At 45.5% G+C, this 22671-nt stretch overlaps 1 protein-coding gene across 1 annotated transcript in view; it reads right to left on the reverse strand.

Moving 5' to 3' along the window:
• The window catches only part of TMEM132D (transmembrane protein 132D), a 549620-nt gene that overhangs the window by 400412 nt on the left and 126537 nt on the right, over positions 1 to 22671 (reverse strand). The window lies entirely within an intron of this gene.

The following is a 22671-nucleotide window of genomic DNA, read 5'->3' on the forward strand; positions in this document are numbered from 1 at the left end:
CAAAAGGCATTCTTTTTTTTCCCTACTGAACATATCCCTCCATCGGGAGGGAAGGAAAAAAAAAAAACAAAACCAAACTGCTATTTTTACAGCGTGCCTTATCTTCTGTAAGAAAAACACAGACATAGAAATTACACAAAGCAAGGACCAATTTAACGGGTTTTAGAAATGGAAATTATTGGCTTTGGGAACGCTGACTTTCTAGGCAAAGTTCCACAAGTCGTACAAAGCCCTTCTCATTAGTAGCCATGTGATTATCTCTGGTTATTCTGCAATAAAAGCGACTCGGGCCCTGACATTCACTGTGCCAACCTGCTTCAAAGGCCCACGTGAACACCTGTTCTGATGCAAAACGCCCACCTGAGTCTGGACCCCAGCGGCTGTCCGAGAGCGGAGGAGAAAGCAAAGAACTCAGAGACGGGGTCCTGTGCACGGCGTTGCCGCACATGCTCCCAGGTGACAGGCCAGTCGCTGAACCCCTTGGCCTCTGCCGGGCTGGTGTGCAGAGTGAGGGCCCTGACCAGGCCATCGAAGCCCCGTCCAGCTGCAGCACTGCAGGGCGCCAGGCTGCACTCACGCCACTTCTGGACGAGCTGCCAGTCGGACATTCGTCCCGAGTGTGCACACAGCCCCCAGGGAAGAACCCCCTTCATTCAGTGGCATTACCACGTTACCCATGCCAGACTGACCCTAAGGAAGCAACCAAGGTTTGTGTGGTGCTGAGCCATTTGAAACTGCTGAGAAGTGAGCTGTTTTGACTGACCCGAGCAGCAATTCCATGTGGTTTAACCTAATAAATAGGAATTTCTTTCCCAAAAATCAAAATATCACAGGTATAACCAGATACTTCATTCCTTGACAGGATTACATTTTTTAAACTTTCTGGAAATCACTCAGGACTCATATTTCGTATAACCCTGTACTTGCCCATGTGAGTTTTAGTGAAAGCAAAGAACAGGGGTGCATTTTCTGCTAAGATTCTGCACCAAATGCTTCATCCCTTCACTGGGTCCCCTCTCCCCACCCTCTGCCACATCCCTGTCACTCCCCGGGTGGCATTATAAAGTCACTTCTCTGGAATGCTTCCCACGACTGGTTCTGGGTCCTTTGCAACATGTTTTCACAGTCCCTAGGAAGGCACCTGGAAAATATCAGGTACTCAATAAATACTTGATAAATGCATGAATGGATGGATCAACAAAGAATTATGACATTAATATTACAAAGAGCAGATTATATTTTTACAGCAGGATTTTGGATACTGTGTTCTCTCTGCCATCTCTCGACCGCATCAAGAGTTCCATGTAAGTTTAGTGATTTGGGGCCAAGGAAGATAGAAGCTTCTCCATGCAGGGAGATCCCCAAAAAGACCTATATCAATGAGATGGTGTCTCCTGATTCTCAAAAATACACGTTGGCACTCCTCGGAACAACTGCCTTGAGGTGTCTCATACCAGCTTCTCAATTCATTCCAGAAACTGCCAAAACCAGACCACCAGGTTGCAGAGAGTTAAACATCCACGCTAGACACCAAGACGGTGAGAACTCTTCTGTCCAACACCAGACCCCTACTCCTTAAGGACACCAAACATAATTGTGCAACCAATTACATATTCCAAGGACAATGACCATGGGTCCTCTGACTTTATTCGGGAAAGCAATAGGGGGTCACTGCAAACATCCTTGAAAGGGAAATAATTTCTAAGCTTTCTTGCACAGCTTTCTAATGGCCTGTTTGTCTTTTTCCTGGTATCTGACCTCAATGTTTATTGCTTAAAAGTGCTCCAAGTTGACCTAAAGCTCATGGTTATTTACTTATACTTCCTTTATTCTTTTTTTTTTAAACAAATTGCAAAAATAATGCCAATTTTGTTCCAAAATGCACAGAACAGACTAAGAAGCAAAACTCATTACCCCTGAATCCCCACAGGGGCAGCTCCTATAACCTACAAAAAACGATTCTACATAAACATGAGGAAGATGTCAGATAACCAGTAAATCGCAATTAATAATCCATTAAGAAAAAAATTACATTTGATTTCGATGCCATGGCCTTAAACGCTAATTTGAAGGAAAGCTCTATGTTCCTATCTTAAAGCAATTTAGTGGCATTGGAGATATTTTATATTAATTTTAGCATTTTTGAAAACATAATTTTTTCCCTAAATAATACTTTTAAGAAAGATGGATGGGCTAGATGGCAATTTGAGCACCGACCTCTACATTTTTCCCTGGGCCAACTGGAAAGCAGTACCTGAGGGGATGGGGTAGCAGGTAAAGAATCATCACCTGTGTTGAACATGAAGTCCAGGATGACGGCAGGAACCACGGGGATTCCTGAGAGGTCACATGGGATGCAAACGCCACATGCAAAAAATACAGCACGGTTAATCCTGCCAGATAAAATACAGGAACCCAATTACATCTCAATTTCCAATAAACGGAAACATTACAGGGGCATGTGTATAAGAGAAAGCAAATAAATTTGTTGTTGATTTGAAATTCAAATGTCGCTGGGGAATTCTGTATTTTTATTTGATAAATCTGGCAACCCTGAGCACGAGGTCATAAAAAGAAAACAGCAGGCAGCCTGCGAGAAATTCTCCTGGTATTTCTAAGAGCAAAATCCGTGTACCCCGTGGTCAGTTGCCCACCTGGTGATGTTCCTGAGGCTGGCGGGTAATTTTTGCAATGAGCTGAGTTCAAAGACCCAAGAGTAAGACTGGCTGGCCACATACACGGAAAGCCCCAAAGAGTTAGGGTGTCTTGCTAACAAGGAACAGGAGGTGTGAGGTCACCTCCCTGTGCTGCTGGGATGGGTCCAGGTCAACTCTAACCTAGTCCAGAGCACAGAAGCTTTGGAGCCCTGGGTCCCCTGCTGGGAGTATCGAAGCCTGATGTACCCTCACAAGGCTCATGCTACAAGCCACAGGGGCACACCACGGTAACGCGGGATCGGAGGCCCCTCCAGGTGAACGCTTGGTGTGAACGCTAATCGGAGTGAGTGAAAACCTGGGACGAGGGGAACACACTCCATTATATGAAGGGAAATTGTCCTGCAAGACTACCCTCATAGAGGAGTGAAAGAGAAAACGCAAATAAACAAACAAAAAGCAGAAGAGGAATGGATCTATACACAAAAGCTGTAAAATCAAAGAAAAACATTTAAGAAGGCATTCAGGAGGCAGAGGAACAATATAGCTTTGAAGAATATTTACCGAAGAATATGGAAGTGCATTTTACACAGAGCAACTTTCAAGCCCTCGACGATCCAGACCATACAGGCCCTTTGTTACTTATAATGCAATAAAGGCTAAGAGGGAAGAAGATCTGGCAGGATTAAACGCAAGGGATTTAAAATGGCTCCAGAGGCAATAAAACAGATTTGAAAAAGCAGAAAATTGAATTTATCAAATGAGACAGGGAACTTTGGAAGCTTTCCCTACAGGTAAATGTTAAAGACAAAGAAATAAAAAAGGCTGGGGCCAGGCTGCCAACATGTGAGTCACACATCGGTTGTTCAACACAGATAATGGGGCTTCTTGGGAAAATACCAGAAAAACCCCAAAGCAGCATCATGTAAAGATAGCAGAGAAAAGAAAACATTCCTGATTTAAAAAAATAAATATTTCACCGAATTCCAAGGAAACACAGAGCACCACCTTTTTAGATCTTTCCTGAACACATTTTTTTATTATTTTTTTCTTGAAGAAGAGTTGACACAATGTTGCGTTGGCTTCCGGTGTAACAACAGTGATTCGACAAGCCTGTCCGTCATGCTGCACCCACCACAAGTGTAGAGACAATCTGTCGCCAGGTAACACTATACGAGACATTTATTAATGTCAAAAACAAATAGAATTACATATCCTTGAAGAGATCGCTTCCCTGCAGAGCAAACGAAGATCCCTTCACGGTGCAGAAGAGTCCAACTCGTTTAGAACAACAAAGCCCCAGGATGCAGCAGACAGCCCACAGGAGGGAGGTGGACGGGGAAACCATGTGGACACTCATGTTTGCTGTGACCTTGCCCAAGGTCAGTGAGCCTCAGGGGTGAGGAGAGGTAACAGTGGGGGTGGGGGAGAGGCAGGAACAGGATGACTTTACAGAGAGCTGTGCCCTACAAGAAGCTGTGGACTCCAGAAAATTCTGAAAGCCACAGACTGAGATGTGCCTCCAGGAATCTGGATTTGAAAGTATGCAAGAGGACAGACCCAAATCAAAGTCCCTAACTGCCTCAGCTCACTTGCCTTGCTCCTTTCCACTCCTGGGCACAGATAGTTACCCTACGCAAAGACGAATAATCAACAGTCCATCCATAGCTCCCACCCCACCCCACACCCAACACATTCTGAGCAGGTGGCCTGCACTCCACTAAGAAAACAGAATTCAGCAGAAAGGAACCGTCTTGTCTCCCCTGCAGCAAATGGGCCAGTGACTTAAAATCTGCTACCCATCGGTGCCTATTGTATATATTACATATAACATATATATAATACATATACATATATATATAGGTTTACTGGTATAAATGTATATTTTAATATTATATATATTGAGTATAAAATATTATATTATATATATATAACATATATATAAAAGGTCCATTTCCTTGACAATCCTCACCAAAAACCCATTTCAATTAAAAGAAAAAAATCCTTAAGTTCCAGCAACTTTCTCCCTCAAGCTTCTACATCAGCTTTTCCTCCTTGTGAACTGGGTAACTCGTTTCAATACTAAAAATACTGTAATGTTTCACATATCACGTTGAAATAATGCTATTTTGAAATACAGTATATGCAAACTTCAAAAACAAAACACCCTAGACTCCAAATCCTCCCCTACTTACCACCTCATCTCTCTGCTTCTCTTCATACTCCTACACACGCACATATACGTTATTATAAACATGCACACAGACGGCTCTATGCACACAGGCACACACAGACCCACACCAACACACGTGGTCATCTATGGTCACTCTCATAAGCTAAATAACACCCCCCCAAAGATATCCACAACCTAACCCCCAGAACCTAGGAATATGTGAACTTCCACAGCAAAGGGGGCTTTGCAGATGTGATCCAGTTAGATTCTGAGATGGGGAGATGACCCCGGATTATCCAGGTGTGCCCAATGTAATCACAAGAACCCTAATACGAGAAAGGCAGGTCAGAGGGGAGAGAAGATACTCCTTGCTGGCTCTGAATTGAAGGAACGGGCCACGAGCCAAGGGACGGAGGCAGCCTCTGGCAGCTGGAGAGGCAGGAACGCTGCCCTGGGGACCAAGGTGAGACCTCTGGCCTTCCTGTGTTTGTCTTTTAATCATCGAAAGCATCACATCTGTTGTTTCACATGCTTTTCTTCTTTTGCAGATAAGGAAACCAAGAGTCAAAGGGACCCACACCATGGCCAAGGTTGCACGATAGTGCCGTGCTGAGCCTGAGGTGGGTGTGATGGGTGGCAAGCTGGTGCTGACGGGACAGGCAACAGGAGCTGACCCCACACCTCCTTCCGGCCCCACGTCTGGTGACTCCAGGCTCTGGATCCACTACGGAAATTGGCAGACCCTACAGATCAGGTATCACCCTCCCTGCCTCCGGCCAGAGCCAACCGTTACACATTTCCCTGTTGGTCTGAACGCTGGGGGTTTACTCCCCACATTCCACTGTGATCCTATCACTTTGTTGCTGTCCATCTTGTTAACTTTAAAAAGGTTTCCTCAGCTTCTCAATGACTCCCACATAAAATTCACACCCTACAGCTCAGCATTCACGACATCCTGGCATTTACTGCTCTCCTCCTAGCCCAGTCTCAGTGTCTTGCTCCCACCACACTTAACCTCCACTCCCACCAGTCTCAGTGGCTGCTGGTCATTCACCAAATACAACCTCCATGGCCCCTCCTTTGCTGCTCTCCCTCTCTCTTATAATGGCCTCTCCCTCACAGCAAATCTCTGCAGGAAAATTGCCATCTGTCCTAGAACATTGCCTATCGGGGCCTCGACATCTAAGAAACCCACCCCATTCATCCCACTCAAATGGGGTCTCCACGCATATGCAGTACTTGACTCTGGTTTTCTCCTTGGCTATGCAGCAAACTCTGCTTTGCACTGCAGTTAAGTGAGTTTACTTACCCCACCAAGTTACTTATGTAATAATTATGCTTCCATAGTTCCAGACACTGTCCTGTATGCTCTGGAAGGACGGATGACCCTGTTACTCTTAGTGACCTCATGTGCTATCTTATCGTCCTCACTTTACACTGAAGAAATGGAGACGCAGGGAGTCACGCTATTAGCCTGAAGTCACACAGGTGGTAAGTGGCAGAGACGTGATTCGGACCCAATAGTCCGGCTCTTTTACCACCACATCATGTGACCCTCCACGAAGAAGTCAAGGACCCAGCCCTGTTTTGGTCATCTTTCCATGTGAAATCATACTTTTCCCAGAATGTGGCAGGAGAGCCAGGGCACCATGCTTGACAATTCCCAGTGGCGCACAGAAAATCATATTTTTAAAATTGTAAGCCTGGTATCTCTCTTAACGAATATGGGAAACAATGTAATTCACACCTCAAGTCCAAGAATCATGGATATTATTACTTAGGTTGACACTATGTGAGGTATTTCATGCTAACCTGTCTACACTGACTGCATGGATTACAGACAAAGGGCTTTAAGAACCTGCCACTGCTCAGAAGTTGGGAAGGTGACACGTGCAAGGCCCCCAGACCAAGCACAGAACTGGACAGTTTGGGGGCTTATGACATACTCACCAAGTGAGGAACTGTTAGCTCCAGAAAACACAGGAGTTGCTCTCTGGGATCTCTGTCAACACAAGGAGACTTTTAGAGACACTTGTGGAGAACTGCACACCCCCCTATCCCCCTGGCACTGCCCTGGGAATACAGGAGAAAGGTCCCGAGACGGAGATTAACACATTTCCTTTGAAGGCACTGCTCTTGATTGGCGTCTAAAACCTGAATTTGTTGTCTCAGATGTTTCAGAGGGGAATCTGTCTGCATTTCTCAAGCACATTTTCATGCCTTGAATGAGTCAGGAAACGGGTATTTTGCTGCCGCTTCTCAAAGGGGCGGGATGACTGAAGGAGGTAGCCGATGGCAAAGGCAGCAGCCCCCTGTGTAGATTTAAGTATGAGAAGCACTCTCACTTGAAGAATAATTTGTTATGGGAAACGTGCTTGGAGGCTGTGAAGTTATCTTAAAAGCAAGACACACTCCTGAGTCTGTATGTTCGGAGTGCCGTGCACCGCAAAGGTGTACAGACGCTGTCAGAGGTGCTGAGAAAACCGGCTCCAGCAAGAGGAACAAGGTCTCTATCCCCAGGAGGAGACATCCTGGTGAGAGGGACACACTGGAAACACCAGGAATGAGCCCATGCAACATGACTGAATGCAGCAGCGAGCCATGAAGCAAACGAAGCAGAGGTGGAGGGTGGAGGGTGGCACGGCCACTCAAGTCAGACTGCAGTCTAAGACGGGGAGAGGCAGTGAGGAGCTATATGCATCACTCATATTCAGGCCTGGTCAGTCTTGACATTTCACAAGCTAAATGCAAAAGCCTGGAAATGAAACAGCAACTCAACTCTCCATCAGGAACTCTCAAGCCAGGACTACTGAGGATAATTTGTCATCGCAGAAAGTTGTTTTGTGCATTGCTGAATATTTATCAGCAACCCTGACCTCAACCCACTAGATGCCAATAGACCCCCTTGCTCAGTGGTGACAGCCATACATGTCTCCAGACATTACCAAACGTCCCCTCAGGGTATAGTTGCAAGATAAACACAGGATACTTATTTAAATCTGAATTTCAGAATAACAATGAAGACTTTTCTTAGTGTAAGTGTGTCCCAAATATTGCATAGGATGTTCATTGTTTATCTGAAAATCAAATTTAAGTGGACAGTCTGTATTTTTATTTGCTCCATCTGGCAAACCTAATTAGGAAGCAAAATCATTCTTGAGAACCACTACACCAGTTTTAAATTTAAGAAACTGTATGTATGTGTGCCACATATGTACATGTATGTGTGTATATGCACGCTAGTCACAGATCTGCCTCCCTAAAGGACACAATCAAATGCCTGACCATTCAGATTAGTGAACACACAATTGCAACTGACCTTCCAGAGAGTGTGGAAGACTCACTTAGATGAGATTAAGGACAACGGGATCTGTTATTACCAGATTCTGAAAATAGAAATAAAAGTCATGTTCAATATGAAATATTTTGCCTCTCAAACTTGGCCTATGGTTTTTAATTCACAATGAAAGATGCTGCCTAGAGTTCAGCCACTGGCAACCAGGGCTCCTGAAGAAGCATATCTGGGGCCATATTGCCTGGAGATGATTGACAGTATCAAAGAGAAGGCTGGAATTCCCTTTCTCTCTCCCATTCATTGTATCCCTTGGAATCTATTCCTAGACATGAAAAAATAAGGAAGTGACCAGGAAAGTCTATGTTTTAAGAACGTTCAGTGCAGTGTCAAGCTTAAAGTTAAAAAAAAAATGACAACAAACTAAATATCAAATGAAAGTATATATAACCACTTCCAACCCATTAAAACAGCCAAAATCCAAAATACCAACAATAGCAAATGCTGGTGAAGATGTGGGGCAACACGAGCTCTCATTCATTGTTAGTGGGAATGCAAAATGGTGCAGCCATTTTTCAAAGTCAGTTTAGCAATTTCTTACAAAACTAAACATACTCTTACCATCCAATCCAGCAATTGTGCCCCTTGATGTTTACTCAAAGAAGCTGAAAATTTATGTTCACCACAAAACCCGCACCTGAATGTTTAGAACCACTTTATTCATAATTGCCAAAACTGGAAGCAACCAAGACATCGTTCAGTAGATGAATGGATAAATAAATTGTGGTCTATCCAGATGATGGAGAATTATTCAGTGCTGAAAAGAAATGAGCTATCAAACCATGAAAAGACATAGAGGGACCTTATAGGATTATGGCTAGGTGAAAGATGCCAAGTTGGAGAGGCTACATAGTGTCTGATTCTAACTATATTACATTCTGAAAAAGGCAGAACTATGAAGCCAGGAAAAACATCAGTGTTTGCCAGAAGCTCAGGGGGAGAGGTGAAGGGAAGAAGGGATAATCAAGTAGCAGGACCACCAAGGGCTTCTAAGGTGGTAAAAGTATCCCATATGCTCCTATCAAGATGGACACGTCACTATACATTTGTCAAAACGCACGGAATGTATACCACTAAAAGTGAATCTTAACGTAAACTATGGACTCTAGTTAATAATAATGTATCAGTGTAACTCGACAATTGCAATAAATGTACCACACGAATGCACGGGTTTATGGGAACACTGTACTTTTCACTCAATTATTTTCTGTACACCTGCAACTATTAAAAATAATAAAGTCTATTAATTGTTTAAATTAACTTTTGGTTATGTTGTCGTTACTGAACGCTAGCCTACTTCAACAGAGAGCTGAGAAAATATATGCTCTCAAACATTTAAAGAGTGCCAAGACGTGCCTAAAGCCCAGAATTTGGTCAGTTATAATGAATGTTCTATGCATACCTGAAGAAAATGTTTTGTGCCTCCAATTTTTTAAAAATTTGTATTGTCCAGATATTTTTTTTTAATTTACTTATTTGAAAGAGAGACAGCAAGAGACAGAGAGAGAGAGAGAACAAGCGTGGGGAGGGGCAGAGGGAAAGGAAGAAGCAGGCTCCCCACTGAGCAGAGATCCCGAGGCAGGACTCAATCCCAGGACCCTGGGATCATGACCCAGGCCAAAGGCAGATGCTTAACCATCTGAGCCACCCAGCCGCCCCAAGATATTCTTTACTCTTATGGAAATTTTGTCCGCTTTGTCTCTTAGTTACTTAGTTACTGAGGCATGTGTTCAATTCTCCCACTATTATTTTGAACAAAGAACAAAGCTGAAGGCATCACAATCCCAGATTTCAAGATATTCTACAAAGCTGTAGTGATCAAAGTAGCACGGGACTGGCACACAGCAGATACACAGATCAATGGAACAGAGTAGAGTCCAGAAATAAATCCACGATTTTACAGTCAAATAATCCTCAACAAAGGAGGAAAGAATATACAGTGGGGGAAAAACAGTCTCTTCAATACACGGTGTTGGGAAAACTGGACGGCAACATGCAAACGAATGAAACTGGACCACTTTCTTACACCACACACACACACACACACACACACACACACACACAGACTCAAATGGATTAAAGACCACATGTGAGACCTGAACCCATCGAAATTCTAGAGGAGAGCAGAGATAGTTATTTCTCTGACATCAGCCATAGCAATATTTTTCTAGATGTATCTCCTGAGGCAAGGGAATCAAAAGAAAAACAAAGTATTGGGACTACATAAAAATAAAAAACTTCTGCACAGTGAAGGAAACAATCAACAAAATTAAAAGACAATCTCCTGAATGGGAGAAGATATTTGCAAATGACATATCCAATAAAGGGTTAGTACCCATAATATATAAAGAACTTACACAATTCAACACCAAATAATAGTAATAATAACAGTAATCCAATTAAAAATGGGCAGAGGATGGGGCGCCTGGGTGGCGCAGTCATTAAGCATCTGCCTTCGGCTCAGGGTGTGATCCCGGCATTATGGGATCGAGCCCCACATCAGGCTCCTCCGCTGGGAGCCTGCTTCTTCCTCTCCCACTCCCCCTGCTTGTGTTCCTTCTCTCGCTGGCTGTCGCTATCTCTGTCAAATAAATAAATAAAATCTTTAAAAAAGAAAATGGGCAGAGGAGGGGTGCCTGGCTGGCTAAGTTGGAAGACAATGTGACTCTTGATCATGGGGTTATGAGTTCGAGCTCCACACTGGGTGTAAAGATTACTTAAATGAATAAATAAAAACTTTAAAAAGAGGGGCAGAGGACCTGAAGAGACCTTTTTCCAGAGAAGACATAGAGACGGCCAAGAGACACATGAAAAGATGCTCAACATCGCTCATCATCAGGGAAAGGCAAATCAAAATTACAAGATAAACATCTTACACCTGTCAGAATGGCTAATAACAAAAAGACAAGAAAGACAAGTTAACAGACTTGCTCCATCTGTATTTTAAAACTCGAAGGCTACTGTTCTTGCCAACAGCCAATATTATTGAGGTTTACCACCATGTTTACATTTTCTGATGCTACTCTTCTTTTACTGAATGGTGATGCTTTCTCTGGGATCGTCTTACATCTAACGAATAACACTCTTCAGTATTTTACTTGTGTGTACTCTGGAGACAGTTTGTCTCAGGCTTTGTTGATGTAAATCATTTATTTCACCCATGTTTTTTGAGAATATTTTCACCACACATACAGCTGTACATGTGCAGTACTTTCATTGAGCACGTTACTGGTGTCAGTCCAGTGTCTTCTTATATCCATAATTTATGTATGGAAGTCAGCTGTAAGGCTTGTATTGCTCCTTTAAAGATAACTGGTCTCTCTTCCTCTTGTGGACGCTCTTAGGATTTTCTCTTTGTCTTTTGTTTTCAGAAAATTTCTTAAGATTTGTATAGGTATGCATCTAGGTGTGGGGATGGGGCTGGGAGGATCGAGGGGTGTGTGTGTTTATTCTACTGAGATTTCATATTCTTTCATGAATAACCACCTTAAAATCTCTCACTAGTTTTGAAAAATTCTCAGCTGCTATTTCTTCAGATCCTTTATACCTTCTTACACCTCTGGGTACTTCTCTCTGGGACTCCAATCCTACCTCAGTTAGAACTTTACACAATGTCACATATGTTTATTACCATATTTCTTCTTACTTAATTTTTTTTATATCTCTCTAGTTCTGTGTATTTTCTACAGGTCTATTTTTCAGTCCAGCTCTGATTAATCTGCATTATAATACATGTCTGGAGTTTTTCATTTCAGTAATTATACTTTTTCAGTCTGAAATTCCCAAAGCATTTTATTTTGTAGACTCTACTCTTCTGCTAAAATTTCCCATCTTGTTGTTTGCTTACCTAAGCATATGCATCGCATTTATTCAAAATTATGTGTCTAGCAACTCAACTCTAATATCTGTATACCTCTGTGTATGTTTCTATAATCTACTTCATTCACTTCATCTTGTCTTCTGGTTTGCCTAGAACATTTCTGTTCAGTGCGAGGCACTGTGAATAAAGGATATCCAGAAATACCCAGAATATAAAGATGGGAGCTATATTTGTCCAGGGATGACTTAATGTGCTTCTGGAAAGCAGGTAAAATAGGGTTGTACTATCTTCACACAGTAGGAGTTGACCTGACTTGAAACTGGATTACTGTCTTTGTGAAGACTAGTTATTTCCAGTATTTTTGTTGCACACAAGGTGAAGCCTTCAGAAAATCTCTCTGAAAGCCTAGAGTTCACCCCTATTCCTGGGCATAAAATAAACTATTTTTTGTCTGCCCAGCATCATGAGACCATGAAAACCTCATTCAGCTTCCTGCCTCTTAGCTACCACTTTCTTCTCAGCTTCTATGTTTCTTTGTCTTGTACCAACTAAGCATAAGCAAATGTCCCAAGGGGAAAACATCTCAGAATGTTAGATTTACTGCAGTGTGCCTCCCTTCTCCCCTACTTCTTCACTCCTTGACATCCCGTCTGCCTCGATAGTTCACTAATGCCTTAAAGCATATTTTTTTGCCATTATTATTCAGCTTTTCAACTCAGTAGGAAGTCTGGTCAACTAGCCTGAAGCAAATATCACACAATTTATTACTGATTGAAGAAAAAGAGGATATTTTGTTTACAATACAAAAATGCATATTTCATATACTCTTAAGATCCCATTAATTTAAAACTAAACCATTATTTTATGCACCACTAAGAGATTAAACTATGACACAAAGCTTTTTATTTTCATTTTTTTATGTTATACTTATAGAAAATGTATTTAAAAATATTTACACATATCAGCAATGAAATATGAACAGGTATGACCTGGAAAGCAGGTGATACTAGGAGGACAGCAATGTGAACTCCATCATAACTGATTTCAGAACACCAGGAAATTGAAAACACCACAATTTTAGAGATACTCCATATGAAAAGAAAGCCTCAGTAATAATAAAATACAGTATATCCACGTGAAGGGTAGAATGATAGAAAGCACACCAAATATGAACACGAGTTGTATCTACCTGGTGAGATTTAGAGTGTTAATTGTCTCAAGTTTTTTCCCCTAAATTTTCTCATTATCTCTAAAGATCATTTATTATTTTTAATTTGAATCATGTGCTGTGTGCAGAAGAATCTCTCGTGCATTCCAGAAACGAACTGCATTTTGGAATGTCTTTTTGAGGATTACTTTTAAAACATGAATTTGAGACAGACAAGGGAAGAGAGAGAAATGAGGACTTGTACTCTTTGGTGTTCACCTCCAGGGTCCCACGTCTCTTCTCCCATTTCTTCTTTGCTGGCTCCTCTTCACTGTCCACCTCTACCTGTTGAGAGTGCCCAGAGCTTGGCCCTCAGATGACCTCTTCTTATCTTCACTCATCCGCTTGCTGGTCCCATTCAGTCTCTTGGCTTTAAGTTCACATCTCCAGACTGGACCTTTCCTCAAACATCACCCCTATCCCTCTCCCTTCTCAACACCTTGTCTTGGAGCTCTCACAGGCATCCAAATTCCGACATGCCCCAATACAACTCTTCACTGGTCCTTCTAAAACCTCTCCTCCTGCAGGTGTCCCCACCTCAATGCAACTTCATCCGTCCACTATCCTTGACAAAAACTTAGAATCCTAAGTTACTCTTCTCCTCTCATATTGCATATCTAATCCATACACATGAGCTCCAGGCTGTGCCTTAAAAACGAATCTAGAATCTGAACTCTTCTGTCCATTCCCACCACCACTGTCTATCAGTCCGTGTCTCTTCAGAGAACATTCATCCTGCTAAAATCGGTAGTTGAGGATTGTTTAAGATGGGTTATGTAAAGATAGGGCAGAGATAAAGATTCACCCCGAGCTAGCAGCAGTTAGAGCTGAAACAACACATTCCTAGGTTGCAAAGGGCACGTGCAAGAGCAGGTGCTGGACGGCTGGGGCCACAGCAGAAGGAGGGCTGCCCAACAGAGCAGTGGTCCCAGGGGAGAAACACAGTGTCCGCCAGCCCACACCCTCTTCCTCGACCTTCGATCCCGGTCTTTATCCTCCTGTAGCCAAAGCCACACGCGAGCAAGACAGCAAGGAAGCCACGGGATGCAGCTCATGAAGGTTACCATTTCGGGGGACAGGGTGGGGAGGAAAAGGGCAAAGTGTGAACCCACAGAGATAGAAAGTGAATACACAGTATAGCTACTCTGCACCGAACAACCTCCATCACTCCCGTGGATTATTGTAACAGCCTCCCGACTGGTCCGTGTGCCTCCATCCTTGCTCCTTCTCGTATATTCTATACTCTACAGTGTCCCCACATTGTACAGTATACTAAATACTACACGGCATGTTACCCAGCATATGGGCCATGACACATCCCATAGTGTATTATATAGTGTATGGTATAGGTGGAGAAATAGAGCAGCCAGAGTTACTCTGCGAAAATAGAAAGCAGTCAGCATTTCCTCTGCAGAAACCCTTCTAGTGATTCACTCAGAGAAAATTCTGAAGTCCAAATGAAATCCCAAAGACCTTACAGGGTCTAGCCTGTTACCTCTCTGACCTTGACCATGGTCACCCTCCCCTACGCCTCAGACACACCAGCCATGCATCTGCCCCAGGGCCCTTGCATGGCCTCCCCCTGACCTGGCATCCCAGGGTTCCTGCACCAAGTCTTGTTCCCTCTCTTCTTCCTGATCATGTCTCCCGGGGAACGCCCCCTGGAGGCCTTCACTCCCCTCTGTATAAAATTACAAACTCCCTCTCCTTGGTTCTCCTCACCTCCCACCCTGGCTCCACGTCTGCCCTTTTCCTTCCCAAACATCACCTCTAACAAATTACATAACCTTCCTCTCTGATGTGGGCAATACATGTCTTATATCCTGTGTGAGCATCTGTCACACAGAACGTGCCCTGTGAATATTAACTGAATGAATAGATTTTTCTCTATATACTGGCTTTATATCGTTTAGTATATACATAAATCACACAATATATAACAAATTCTTCATACATATTTATATACATGTGATGAATTATATGTTCGTTGGCCCAATACTACGGCAGCTACGTGAAAGCAGGAACTTTGAGTTTGTTCACTGTTGTGTCTCCATTAGGATACAAATGTGCGTCTATATAAATTCATATATAGATAAATGATAGATCATGACTTTACATACATAAAATGAATGAAAATATGAAGCTAATAGTTAACTGTCAATCTCATCCTTTAGCTCAAGTCATCAGGCATGAGGCAAATCTAGGACTTCATTAAATCCTGAGTGTCAGAGTTTCGAAGCACCTTAAGAGCATCTAAGATCATTTGGCTCAGCCTGAGACTCCTTTTACTTAGTATGTGCCCTTGGTCACTTATTCTGTAAAATCAGTTCTCATGTTTATTTATAACAACAGGACCCCGATTTTAATGAGGACCACCTGCTTGGGGGGGGACCAAATTCTCAAGTGGCAGGAGTGTCTACCTTCCTAAGCTCTAGCCCATCGTGGTTCAGTGGAACTTTCCAGGATCATGAACATTTATTTACCTGTGCTGCTCAAAACAGTGGCCACAAGCCACTTGAGCAGCTGAAACATGGATAGCGCTACTGTGAAACTGACTTTTTAAATTGTATTGAATTTCAATTAATTGAAGTCAACAGCCACAGGTGGCAAGTGGCTTCACTGGACAGCGCTAGTCAAAGGCACATAAGCAAGATGGGTTTTCTAATTTTACCAAGAAGTGATAAGCAGAGCAGCTGTGTCCCCTGCTCCTCCCCTTCCTTCCTCCTCCGGTGACAGAGCAGACACGAGGGCTGAAGTCAGAGCAGGGAGCAAGCACACTGAACCTTGAGAAGGAGACATGGGTTGTGGACACAAGAGCAACAAGATAGAAGGGGTCTGGGTCCCAGCCAACCAAAGCGCTGCCATGTTAGCTTGAACGTTATGAGCAAGAGAACAAACTCCCAGCTAGTTTCAGCTCCACTGTTTTCTAGCTTCGGTTCCTGACAGCTGAACCTATCCCCTAGCTTTATGACAGAGTGGTCTTCCCTGAGTTCTGCGTTCTAGCAGTGTGACCTCCGTGTGTGGTCCCCACACCAGCAGCATCAAATCACCTAGGAACTGGTCAGACACACAAATCCTCAGGTCCCGCCACAGACCCTCTGACTCAGACACTCTGGGGACGGGGCTCAGCAACCTCCACGTAATGATCCCCAAGGGATTCCAACAGAGGCTCCAGTTTGAGAATCACTATTCTAGCGAATTTCGATAAAATGGTTCTCTTGTATGCAACAACGTGCAGACGGCATTCATGACTGCATGCATACATAAAAATCCGTTTGCAGAAGAATTTGTGTGTTTGTGTGGCTGTTCAAATGTAGATCCCTCTTATTCCAGAATTTTTTCTCCTAATTAAAAACTGCAAGATTCCTTCAAATAATGTGTGTGGAAGAGCTTTGTGCTTTTAGGAAGGAGAAAGGGTAAATCCAATGTAATTTTACAAAATGTAACCAGCCAAGCACAGCAAAAAATACCATATGCAGGTCTGGCCCCGTCCTCACCTGGCGTGTTTCACTGAAGTGTCTACACCCAAATTCTGTAAGTACACGGATGGTCTTACCTGGTAACTAGTAGAGAGGGAGGCGTGTGAGTTCCCGCCATAATTTCTGAGATTGCAAAGATTCCAACACAAAGAAGCAAAACTCTCTTCCTATCACTGAGCTCAGTGCTTCCCCAACTGTGGCCTGAATCAGAATGGCTCAGAGGGCTTCTGATTCAGTGGGTCCGGGGTAGGACAGACGTAAAGACCGGCACGATGAGCCTGGGGCCTCTCTCCGACTGCCACGGCCCCTCTTGCCTACCTGCCTCCATTCACACTGCCCTGCACGCTCTCTCCTCGAGGCCTGCCTCGGGGCCTTTGCACTGGCCCTTTCTTCTGCCCAAAATGCTCTCCCCTAGGCCTTCTGCATGGCTAACCCTCCCAATTCAGGTCTCGACCTAAGAGGCTCCTTCAGTGGCCTGAAGGAGCCCTACCGGGTCATTTTCTCATGCCCTGCTTAGTTGCTTCCTGTCTTAGAGTGCCTTTTCTGTTTGTTTTCCTGATTGAATCTGCAGACCCCTCCTTCTCTGACAGGTCCCTGGAGGTGGAGACCTGAGCCGGCTTGTTCCGGGGGCTATCCGTATTCAGGGCCCAGCACGACACCAGGGCACGGAGGGACAATAAGCAAATGTACGCAGTAAAGAATCAACAAACGGATAAATGAAGGGACGCTGGGCAGACAGCGAAGAGCCAATCTCGCGTGGCGGGGTCGGCAGCTCATTACCCCCAGGCCTGCGCCGGAGAAGGTCGCGGGCGCCGAGTCTCCGGCTGGAAGATGCAGTGCGGGTTCCGAGCCCTGACGTCACCCTAACCTCTCGCCTGACGAAGCCTGGCCGCCCCCCTCCCCCGGCCCCACGCACACTCGGCATGCAGGGAAGGGACTTCATCAAGTAGTTGCATAGTAAACTAGTAGAGTGTCACATCTCATAATGTTTTTAAGATTGTTTACATTAATGTTTAATTAGTTCTGGGATTAAATAGCATTTTTTTTTAAAGATTTTATTTATTTATTTGACAGAGATAGAGACAGCCAGCGAGAGAGGGAACACAAGCAGGGGGAGTGGGAGAGGAAGAAGCAGGCTCACAGCAGAGGAGCCTGATGTGGGGCTCGATCCCGTAACACCGGGATCACGCCCTGAGCCGAAGGCAGACGCTCAACCGCTGTGCCACCCAGGCGCCCCTAAATAGCATTTTAAAAACCTCACAAACAACTCTTCTTCTCCTTCCCACTTTCTGAGGGCAAAGTCCTTTTGAGTGATTTAATCAATATACCATATTTCCTGAGGGAGGATAAGAAAGAGGGAAAGAAAAGGTGAGGCGGGGAGGGGAGGGAAGGGGAAGGAGGGGAAGGACAGGACAGAGAGGAAGGGAGGACGGGGAGAAGGAGGGAGGGAGAGGGAGAGGGGAAGGAAGGGACAGGGGAGGGGAGGGAAGACTGAGGAAGGGAAGGAAGGAGGAGGGAGGGAGACTGGAAGAAAGGAGGGGGAGGAAGGGAAGGGGTAGGAAAGGGAGGAAGGGGGAGGGAAAGAGGAAGGAGGGAGGAGAGCTTCAGGTCTGTAGTATCAAGTATGGCTTGAAAGCAATTTGAAGACGGGAAACTTGAATGGACTAAAAACAACGCAGCCAGGAAGAGGCCCGTCTCTGGCATCAAAGAGACACCGAATGCCCGACATGATTCTCCAAAGCAGAATTTCTGACTCAGTTACCTGGGAAGTGAGATGAGGCTCTGGGTGTCAAGGCCTTCCCCAGTGCCGGGAGCGAGCTGGGCTGCCCGAGTTCCCGGACAGACCATGAAATCAGAACCTGCACCTGCCTGGAAACCAACACTGAGCTGCGAGGTACGTCTATCACAGCCCAGAGATTAGAAATGTCACAATGAGTCCCAGTGTAACCGACTGCTTTTGCTAAGAGTCATATGGCGGGTGGAATACTGTCCCCCCAAAGATGACTGCGTCCGGATACCAGCACCTGGGACCATGGTACCGCATGTGGCAAAAGGAACTTTGCCAGGGGGATTACGAGAGGGAGGCTATCTTGGAATGTATGCACGGGCTCCGTGCAATCAGCAGGGTCCTTACAAGTGAAAGAGGGAAGCAGAAGTGGAGGTTCGAGTGATGGGACATGAGACTGAACTCATCGCCGCTGGCTTTGCAGATGGAGGAAGTGGGCCAGGGGCCAAGGAAGGCAGTAAGAGCTTCCAGAAGCTGGAAACAGCAAGGGCACAGATCCTCCCTTAACCTTCCAGACAGGAACACCACCCTGATGACACCCTGCCGATGACTCGGGGAGACCCGCGCCAGACTGCTGACCCACGGGACCGACAAACAAGTGTATGCTGTCTCAAACATCGCACGTGTGGGGATTTGTTACAGAAGCAACAGGAAACACAGGTGGCAACTGTCGATTAACAGTGGCACCAATTCGCACGATCACAGCATTTACGGTTCAGGGATCAGCATCTGAGCGCAGGATGGCACAGGCAACTCCGTTGAGCTGGAGTTCTACCAGAGCTGCAACTAACACACGAGACATCTTCACATTAATTAGAAATAAGTGTCCTTGTTTCCAGGCCAGTGTAGTCTCATGGCAGCCAGCAGAGCTCACCGAGTGGGACTCAGACGGGTCTCCGGCCCCACAAGTCCTCTGGCACAGGAGCCCTTGTGCAGTACACAACCTGAACCACTGTACATGGTGGCCCTGACAGGGGATCATGCCCACCTCCATCCTAGAAGGCCTTTTCTCTCTGTACTTAACCTGCACTCCAGAGAAGAGAGTGCACTTGGTTTCCTGCATGGTATGAAACGTGACATTCCACACCTGATTGCCTTGTAGCCTCCACTATATTTTACACACATATGCTTTGCTTCAGTTTAAAGTCCTCACATAAGTGGGAGAGGAACCACCTCCCAAGTGTTCTAAGTGTTGCTTATTGACTGTTTTTGTAAAAACTGTCAGAAAATCAAAATCTAAGAAAGTTAAGCAAAGTAATTCCTCTTACTCCAAAATCTAGGGGATCCAGAAGTATCAAGAGATAGGGTCCGGGTATATATAATAGCATCTGTTCCCTCCAAAGTTAACGGGCTTATTTTCAGGGTGGCTCACTCAGGCCCGTGGCCCCCGGCCGCTCTTGGCTTCTCTTCTCCCACGGTCGAGTCCAGCGGAAACAGGAGCTTCTCTTCCTTAATAACGTGAAATCTGAAGCCAGGATTGAGATAGAAAGTGGCCGAGCTCTGCCTGATTCCAGAATCTTCGCCTCCAGACGGCCTGGCTTCACAGCACGATAGAAACTGGTGGATGATGAAAGTACTAACTTGGGTGTTAGAAGACATCATTTCCTTTCTATGCATCTTGGGGAGAAACAGGAGTCAAAGGAACACGCCCCAGACCACTGCAACTCATAATTCATTCTCTTCATTTACATCCTTTCCGTAAAACATGGAACAAACGGCCAATAATCAACTCACTCTGGCCACCATTACAAGGACCAAGTAGACACTGAAATTCAGGCAGGACGGCGGGTGGGTGAGAAAGCAGGGTGTGGGTCTGGCCGCTGGGTCTGTAACCCATCGCAGCCCAAGTGAGCCTTCCCTCCTGCTGGCCGCGCGGCTTTGGGAGATCATTCAGTCACTCTTCCCGCCACTGTCTTCACCGATACAAACAGCAGGTGCCTCACAGCCTTGTTGAGAGACCACGTGAATTACTCCACGCCAGAGCTCCGCACGTATCCACCAGCGTATTATCGATATCGCTACTCTCAGAAATGGCGATCTGGCCAAACTCATGAAAAACCCACCAAAACCTGCCCACATACTCAAGGTGTAGCCTGAAAAGTCAAGACGTGAGAAACTGTTAGGTCCAGTTCAGTCCGACAACCGAAAAATGCATTTCGTAGAACAGAAAAAGGCTCGAGTCCGTAAGAGAACCAGAGACGTATGTGATCGTACGAGATCATCCAACGCCGTAACACGATCCCTGGGTTTTCAGTCCGTCCGCCTGTAAAGTTCTGAATCCACAGAACGACACAGGCAGGCAAACCCTTAACTGTTTCTGTTTCATTTATTCACCAAGGACCCACTTCCGTGAACCCAAAGGAACGTTCCGTGTCTCCCAGAGGAAAAGCACGCAGGAGCCCGGACGTCTGTAATTACCAGGGAGCCCAGATGCTCCGAAAATGACCCGGGAAATTATTTATTCCAGCAGCAAGTGCTTATTTGGGGCCCGGAGTTCTTCAGGGGAGTACTGCCTGAAACAGTGACCGCCAACAGGTCAAACTTCTGATGAAATGGCCAGCCTCTCGCGGACAAGGCTATTCCACCTGACAAAGGAAATATCTGGTTCTGAACATACGTGAGTCTTTTTCAAATAGGACTTTTGGGACTTGCTTGTTTACAGACTTCCTCACGGCTACTTAAGGGCTGAATTTATCAATCAAGTTTTATAACCAGGGGTCTTGGCCCCTGATCCCCCCTCCACACACACACACACACACACACACACACACACACCAGTTTCAAGCGGGCCGTTAAAGATTTATGATCAAGAACACAGTTAATGTTCTAATAGCGACTACATTTTGCAGTTGTCCTCTGTGTGGAACGGATCCGCATTAGACATGCCGTATACCATTATCTAAAGACACGGCTTTAATAAAAACATTGCAAACACGATGTGTCTTCCCCTACTCTCAGGTTAATTACAACAATGTCGGAAATTACAACAAAATCTTGAAATGACTCAGCCATGGTCCCAGGAGCCAGACGTACGAACAACACATCATCACACGGGACTGTCCCACCCGCCGAAGAATCCAACCACAATAGGGCTCTATCTGGATCGTGCTTTGCACAGAATTCAACAAGTAACAAAAGAGGGTGGGAGGCGCTGATATGGTCACTTTCTCTCAGGGCCCACAAATAATCCAGGTCACTGTGACAAAACCAAGAACCGCATCAGGACGCTGCCAGGAGAGGGGAGGGATGGCCCAGGCCAGCGGGTCCAACTCACTGCCGGAGTCGAACTGGGGGGCCGGCGGGCAGGTGAACTGCTCTGTCACACCCAACGTCCCCTCAGCTGTCCCCAGCTGGCCTCCAGGAAACAGGTCCAGGTTCACCAGCTGGGACGCATCCAGGACAGGTGACCCCAGAGGGCAGGAGAGAGATGGAAAGAACCCTGATCCGCGTGCACCCTGTGCCCGGGAGAGTCGGGCAGGGAGAGGGCTGTGGACACCGCAGGAGGGTGCATGGGTGCAGACACCTGTCAGGAGAGTAACCCCGCCTGCTGCCCATCCGTCGGCCACATTCTTCATGCAGAACATACAAAACTTCCTTCGGCAGCTTGAGTCGCGGTAAATGTAATTTTCTTAATTTCCCCTAACAAGTCCTCACTCTGTGCATAAGCCTGATCAATACCCCTCCCATATCAATGAGCCTCTTTTCCGATAATTCCTCCTTCCCAATGGGAAACTAGGGGACCCAGAAGAGCAGACTGCAGCAGAAAGCACACAGTTGGCGGTCAGAACCCATCCCGGCTAGGCAGAGAACACCACTGCACAGCCCCCCTGAGTAGACAACATGTAAGCAGACACCCACAGGAAGCTGGGATGTGGTGGCCATGCAAACACAGCTGGAGATGCGTTCCAGGTTGGAAGGACAGCAAGAGCAAAGGCCCCGGGGCACACACACGGTCATGGGCCAGACCAGGCAAGGTCTGGAGGGCCATCGTGGACTTTGGAGTTTACTCTACCTCTAATTAGGAGCCCTTGAGGCGTGAAGAGGCTGATGTATGTTGGAAAGGCCACCTTGCTGAACAGGGAGCCGGTTTGCAGGCAAGTGTAATAATGCATCCTGGTTTAGTATGAGTCAGAGAGGGAGGGAGTCCGTGAACATGGCAAATGCAGCGCACAGGTCTGGGGACACCCCCCCCCCCCCCAA

Source organism: Ursus maritimus, unplaced genomic scaffold, assembly GCF_017311325.1.
Source record: "Ursus maritimus isolate PB19 unplaced genomic scaffold, ASM1731132v1 scaffold_33, whole genome shotgun sequence".
Taxonomy (NCBI): domain Eukaryota; kingdom Metazoa; phylum Chordata; class Mammalia; order Carnivora; family Ursidae; genus Ursus; species Ursus maritimus.